We start from the raw sequence: 7,500 nt of genomic DNA, 5'->3' as shown, positions 1-7,500 counted from the left end.
GGCCAGTAAATATGAAAAGACAGGAAAATTATTAATAATTGCTATCAACAGTAATCACCACAATGTCTACAATGTAGTTACAATATTCCACTACTGTTACATTCAGCAGATGAACCTAGGCCAGGACAGTGATTGACTGCCAAGGGTCTGTGATTGTTCATTTGAGGTAACCCACTATGCCATAATTCCTTTTGTAAGCCAAACAGTTCTGCCAGTTGGTACCAATAGCAAACATAGACTAAACAAAAACCCATGAGTCACTGAACTACTAGAGTCAACCTGCAGTGTCCTTTAAAGTTTTCAACAATGAACATACCCATACTTCATGACAACATATTTCTTCATTTACAGTGTTAATAACTATCATCATACTGCTGTGGTCATCATTGTTGATAATGATGTATAAAACTTGTGTGAAGGGAATTCTCATTGACATGTGTACATCAGAGACATACTGTTTGCAAATTCCACAGGACCAGTATGCCAAAAGTGATCCGTGCTTACACAAATAGTTTTACCAGTTTTTACATGATACATCTTGCATAGTGTATTCAATTGCTTGATAGAGTATTAGTTGCATAGTGTATTTCAAAATACTTGATCAAAAATGTTACCTGTACTCTGTGCCGAAAGGTAGCTAAATGACTGGCAAATGAATGTACCGGTAAATTGGCTTTCAAATGATGCAAAATAAACTGAGCAGATCTATCATGCTTGACCCTATTCTAATGAGAAAAAAATAGCACGAAAAAAAAGTTCAGCCCTTCTTTTTTAGCAAACAAAAATTCTCATTTACCGTGGGCTTCAACAGCTAAATCGAGACGCTTCAAAGCTGAAGCCAATTGCTCCTCTTTGTGCGTCCCTACACTGGAAGCCACTGATATGGCAACTGAACTGACGGATAAAAAACACGAAACACGAATAGCAAAATAAAACGCACACTAAGCTGGCGACAAAGAATCATAGTGCTAAAGGGAAACCAATAATCAGTGTAAATACTAACCCCATTCTTCGTCTCACCTCCAAGGACAAAAGATGTTGTGCGAAGGCCGTGTCAGTGGAATCGACGCACATACACTTTATTTTTTTCCAGCTTTCATGGACATCTTTCGCTATATAAAGCTTTCGATGTGCCTCCTCCCATCTCCTATTCCTTGTCTTCTTCTTTATTTGGATTCAAGGCGGCTACGAGGTGTAAGAACCTTTCGACCCGAGCCCCTTCGCCTGATCCGGCTTTCGTGGACATGAATTTTATCTACACAGATCCCAAAAACTAACACAATATGCCGTCAAAGTCCTTCGTATATTACCAAACTGAAGTTTAGAAATGTTATTACAACTTTGGCACGTCTCACTGTGTCGATTAAACAGGATTTCCGTAATTGATACTGGCTTTGAAAAAAGAACCGTCGGGTCAAAAATCAAACAGCCGCACATGCGCAATAGAGTGTCACAGGCCCTTTAAGGATATAACAAAATTTGAAAGAAAGTAATCCAAATCCTCCCCCAATAAATGTTTTTAGTTTTAGTTTAGAAAACAAAACTTTTCATCCAATTCATTGTTCAGAAAAACAATGTTCAGAAAACAAACCAGTTGACCTTCTCCTTTCGGATAATAGAGAAAATCCAGACTATTTCCTTACAAGACATTTTCCAAGATTGATAGATAATCAGATTAACAAGTTAAAAAAGAAAAAGCTGTTTTACTGCAAGCGTTATCTCTCGAATTTTTACAGTTGAAAAAAAAATAGAATCATTTTGAATACAGCAGAAGGAATGGTCTTACTTGTGCTAATTTTCTGAAAGGAATTTAACATTTTAACTAGAGGTTTTCAAGTTTTATTTGTGTGTTTGCTGATTTTGAATGTTTTACCGTCCCTATACAAATTTGTGAAGATTATCAGTTGCATATTCCATCAGGTTTTTGATCATGTATTTGTAAAAGCGCTGGAAGGGATTGATTTAAAATCAACGACACTTTGTTTACACTCTTAAAAATTCTAAGAAAAATGTTGCTGATTTGTATAACAAAAACAAAAGAGATTCATCATCAGTATTGCAAAAAAACCAAAAGAGATCATTTTAACAGGAGAAGATAAAAAAAATACAAAGGAACGAAAATTTGTCATATTTGTGAAAATATTTCTCGAAAGAGGATCATTGTAATTTTATCGGGAGGTGTGAAGAGACGAAGGTTTACACAATTCGCATGCGAACTCTTTTTGTTAACGTAAACAAAGTGAAAAAGTCACGCATTTAATGATATACGTAAAAACAAAAGCTAAAAGTTGACACCTGAAATGACAAACATACAACGCATACACTTTTATTTGAACCTTTCGACTTAATAAATAGTCAGAGTTCAGACTTCAGACTTCAAGCGAAAGCGAACGGCGAAAAACTCTCACCGAAAGTCATATTCAAAGATGTTCAACAGCTGAATATCAAACGCCACCAAGGATGCAAATTTCAGTGCACAAGAAAGGCGGGATGAACGAAGAAGGTATGTTTTATCTCCACACTGTTTGTTCAGAAGAAACTTTTCATGTGAGCGACAAACACGATTCTAGGAATAGCCCTTCACCGTTAATTTTTCTCATTTGCATTACAATATAATGTAGCATGTATGTGAGGCAATTTCGGGCTATTTTGTAGTTTAAACGCGAAATTGCCTCGCATCCACATTAGATTACATTGTAATGCAAATAAGAAAAACTAAACCGTGAAAAGGGCTACAGTCAACTCTCCCTAACGGACAGCTCTATAAGACGGACACCTGGTGCTGGTCCAGGCCGTTTTTTAGTCATTTTACTATAACCAAACTCTTTATAAGACGGACAACGGACACTTTGAAATCGTCAACGGACACTTGTGAGGTGCTGAATGTGATCGCAAATTACGATTTAGGGAAGAAAAATTTTGTACTTGACTCTTTTTAACACCAGACGTTTAATTGAGAGCTCTTATCTTGTCGCCGGAAATTGGCCCGGGATACATACAGTGCAAGTTAAAATTAAATCAGTCATTATCCCATTCAAAAAATAACTTGGAGATGACAACCTACCTACCTTTGTAATTTAAAACAGGTAGGTTTCGTTCAAGTAAATAACCTAAAACAAATTTTAAACAGACGGATATTCACTGTGCATAGGTTCAGCATTATTATCTCAAAATTCCTGGGGTCATGTTAGGTCGACTCTCTATAAGCCGGACAAGACGGACAGCTGAGGCCGGTCCCGACGGTGTCCGTCTTAGAGAGAGTTGACTGTATTCGAAACAAGGTTCGAACGATTGTATTGTTGTCATGGGTATGACGTTACCGAGCACGTGCTTTTAGGCATGTATGCAAATTTCCGTTTGATTTGCGTTAACCTGTTAATTTCAATTTACAGTGTCCCCGATTAGTGCTCTACAGCGCTAGAAGATTAGATACTTAAATAGAGTTCCTTTCCTTTCCTTTCCTTTCCTCTGCTTTTCTCTTGAAGTCGTTTAGCGTTCTAAAGGTCTCTAAAAGCACTATTCTTTTTTTTAAATTGACAACTAGTGTCCCCTTTCTTCTCAAATTGTGATCTTAAGATTTTGTTGCGCGAAAATGCTTGGCTATAAGACGCACCCCAAACTTGCCACCCAAAGGCAGATTTTTCTTGAAAAAACCGTGCGCCTTATAACCGAATAACTACGTAGTATTTTTGGGGTAGTCCGTCGGGGTAGTCCATGGCCTTGGGGTCACTGTTTTCAACTCTCCTCCATGTGACATGCTTCGACTTGAAACAAGAATATACCGGTACTTTGGCAACGTACGTCACAATACGGTAGAGAAGGGAAGTTTGGGCGAGCACCTTCGTTCTCACTTTTAAAGCCTCGGTAAGAAAGCCTCGGTAGTCAACATTTTCTCTCTACAGAAGATATTAAGGTGAGAATTACCTTGCTATGATATAGTTAAACAACTTTTCAAGCAGTGTGACACCTTTTCCGACGCAGTTCGAGATTCGAACTTGAAAACGGAATTTTTTTTATAAACAATAATTAACCGCACGGATATCTCTGATTAAACAAATTATTTTCACACTTGACCTGCAAACGAGCGCTCATCCTTGAATGGTGACTTTTTCTTTAATTCTAGAGGCCGCTCTAAATATCGTTTAAGAAAAATCAGGAAAAAGTCTGCGATCGTTGTTATCGTTTCTACATGCAAAACCCACGAATGGTCTAAAAAATGTACTGGTGGAAAAATCTTTTTAACTTTTTTAATTGCTTCGTGTAATTGGGTCATTTTCTGATAAACAGCTTGTAGGAAATCACTTAAAATGTGTTATTTTAATTTTGTTGTAGCGTTTGAATGTTATGATTTTTAGTTGCGAGTGCAGTATTTACATTTGGTGCTCTCAAAACTCCACGTTTAGTTTACCCCCAAATTTCTTTTCACAAAATAATTCCAACAGTTGTAGTCTTAATTGCCAAAGCCACCAGGTTCGAATTTTTGCGCTTGAAGTTAGCCAAAGATCAAAGCGCGAAAAAAGACAATGCAAAGTAGTTAATTTCATAAATTTGTCACAAATTCTAGTTGTTGCTAAATTCAAATTAGATAACGAAGAGGCCTCCCAACGAGCAAATTAAGCCAAAAGCGTTTGAGAGACATTTCTAGGCTCCTTGTAATGTATAAAGACTGTCTAAAGGGATGTTTTTATCACCTAGAAGATTTGATCTGTTCGGATATCTTAGCTGAAAATTGAAGTGTCCGAAAATTTTAGGGAATGATCTCTTTATTCAGAAATTTCTAGCTGAACGTTACCTTCTAAGAACTCCAACCGAACCGTTTGCTCATCCGAAACTGCTCTACCCCTTCGCAAAACGTAAGGGACTAGTTTTCCCTGGTTGCGAAATTTTTTGGTGATGTTTTAGTAAAGAAATCTCACGGTAGCTGTTTGGCAACGTAGAACCGAAATTCTTAGAACAGTTTGACTCTCCTAAACCAAAAAATTCGTCAAATTTCCATGTTTTTTAACCTGAACACTGTGCGGAGTTGAGTAGAAATAAATAAAATTATAAATAGCCAGAAAATTGTAAACACATCCACTCAAGGTGTTCGATTCCTTCTCCGATATCCAACCCAAAAAAACTACCATAGAATTTGCCGTTTGGTTTCAGTGTTGTGCATAACATCACAGTTAGTAAAATATTAACGAGAATTCAACGAACAGATAAATGCGACTAAATTTCTTGGGTGCGTTGCGATGTTTATTTTTAGCTTCTTAATCAAATTTTTGACAGAGAGTATTAAATTACAAAAAATGTTTCACTGATAGATTGTTAAAAAGTCTTTATTTTTGATCGTTTATCTGGACCAACAGATGAAACACTGAGCGAGAAATAATATTTCAATTAAATAGGTTTTTAAAAAAATCGCGGGAAATCTCAGTCTTTGAAGAGAGAGTTAAAGAAATATTGTTGGCTTCTCAATAACTTCATTTTACACTAGAATGACTAAAACTATGGCTACTCATTTGCCAGAAAGAACACGGGTACAAATTCCAATCATCTTTATGAAGAAACTGCTCGCGTATTAAATTTCAACCCACGTATACAAATTAATAAAACTCGAATATTACACAACACGATGAATCCAAAATGGCCGAAAACCTCACAAAAACCTTATCCTGCGAAAATTATTGAACCAAACAACATATTTGCGATTAGAGGCAAAAAACCCTTCCTATTTCAATTGCGTGCGTGCAAACAGGGAACACAATCCGTGTAAAAAACCATATGCAATTAAATATATTTCTCCCAGTTCAGAATCGAACGCTTTTCTGAGGAACCTTTTCCTTGAATAATGAAGCTCAAAATAGACAACAAGCTTTCTTTCAAATAATATTTTGCGGGGGGGGAGTGCGGGCAATAGGCGGGGATTTGATGCCTGTCGGGCTTTTGATCGCGGAGCGACCCTGGGGGCGCGACATTTGAATTTGACCAAAAGAAGTCTGGTATCAATTCAAACGCGGTTATTAAGTCACGCTTCAGTTGGAGAAAGGTATGAAGTTTTTATTTGTTTTCGTCGCCATAATCCGATAATTTACACTGTCATCTAAGCAGGTATAATTTGTTTATTTCGAGTTTTTATCCTTAAGTTTCCATCCAATTGAAATCGAATTCCACCACAAGGTCAGAGCATTTTACGGGTCACCGATCCGACCTGTTATGCTGAACATATTAATCATGAGCATACCTAGTTTCAAATGTTCTTTTATTTGCTTTATACAGTATCATATATAGTATTGTTTGTTTAAATTCTTTGCCCCAGGGTGGGGGTTCATTTTGATTGACGTTAGTTTCCGACTCTGGGGAATTTGATTAAATTTTTTTAAGAATTGTAAAATCTCCACCCCTTGCCCGCACTCCCCCCGCCCTTTTTTTTTTGCGGGATTTACATTGATAGGTGCATAATTCTTCACTGTCACATTTCCAGTTATTTTTTTGCCTAAAGACTGTGCAGAGTTGAGTACAAAATAAATAGAAAATATACTGCAAAGGTTGGTCAAGACAACGTGAATATAGGCGTTGTTACAATATTTCGGCTGGCCAACACCAGCCTTCTTCAGGTTTATTGAATCTAAATAAATGTAAATAGCCAGAATAAATAAATAAATATAAATAGCCAGACAACAGAGATGCGACTTCAATAAACTCAGATGCATTCAAGGCGTCCCATTCCTTCAATGAGTTTGTTAAACCCATTTGGTTTCAGTGTTGTACATGACACCACAGTTAGTAAAATATTAGAAATACAGCTCACTTTAATACGGAGATGCGACTGTTGTTGAAGTCCATTACTCGCCTCTTTTGACGCAACTGTTTTTTCTGACAATAAACTCACGGATTGAGTCAAGTACACTGATAAACATATCTGCTTTTATGAGTTTTAATCGGTCGCAACTCTCGCTTTACGGGTAAAGAACTCACTCGCCATGTGCTCTCAAAACCTCCCTACCCCATAATGTTTTGAAACGATTCCCAGGTTCTACCGAGCGCGGGCTCTCCGGAGACGCCTGACTAATCTTACAACGAACACTCACAACGAGCCCTTGCGAAGAGTCTAAAAACAAGAAAGTCAGGAGCCCATCTGGAGCGTGCAACTTCCATACAGCGTCTGTGAAACGGCGTTTTCACAAGTAGGTTTATTTTTAGACTAGTCCTTCCAGCGAATTAGTTAAAAAAACAAAGGCAGTTCCGGTTCGGTGACCCTACGTTGCCGAGGATGCGGTCACAATACTTTTAAATCTTAAATTGAGCTTTCCGTTTCGAAAAGTTAAAGAAATTTGTCCAACATTCAAGTCCAGATTGTTCGTGAAAAACCACGTTTTCAGTCCATCATCAGCACCGTAACCAGGCCTCGGGCTTGTAGCCAAGCCTCTAGCTAGTTACCAGTTAATACACGTCAGTTTCGTGGAAACTCCACGACACTCCCAAGCCAGGAAAAAGTTCCTATTTCGGAAGAAAGGA

At 37.6% G+C, this 7,500-nt stretch overlaps 1 protein-coding gene and 1 long non-coding RNA gene across 2 annotated transcripts in view; one reads left to right on the top strand and one right to left on the bottom strand.

Moving 5' to 3' along the window:
- The window catches only part of LOC138022004 (uncharacterized), a 254,279-nt gene that overhangs the window by 82,934 nt on the left and 163,845 nt on the right, over positions 1 to 7,500 (bottom strand). The gene's annotated exons all lie outside the window — the stretch shown is intronic.
- Positions 3,818 to 7,500, top strand: part of LOC138022000 (collagen triple helix repeat-containing protein 1-like) — a 16,772-nt gene continuing 13,089 nt past the window's right edge. Inside the window, exon 1 of the mRNA XM_068869031.1 lies at positions 3,818 to 3,864. The gene's annotated coding sequence lies outside the window, so the exon portion shown is untranslated. The remainder of the gene's footprint in view (positions 3,865 to 7,500) is intronic.

Source organism: Montipora capricornis, chromosome 10 (assembly GCF_036669925.1).
Source record: "Montipora capricornis isolate CH-2021 chromosome 10, ASM3666992v2, whole genome shotgun sequence".
Classification (NCBI taxonomy): domain Eukaryota; kingdom Metazoa; phylum Cnidaria; class Anthozoa; order Scleractinia; family Acroporidae; genus Montipora; species Montipora capricornis.
The sequence above is the reverse complement of the archived record's forward strand: the minus strand, read 5'-3'. Positions and strand labels throughout refer to the sequence as shown.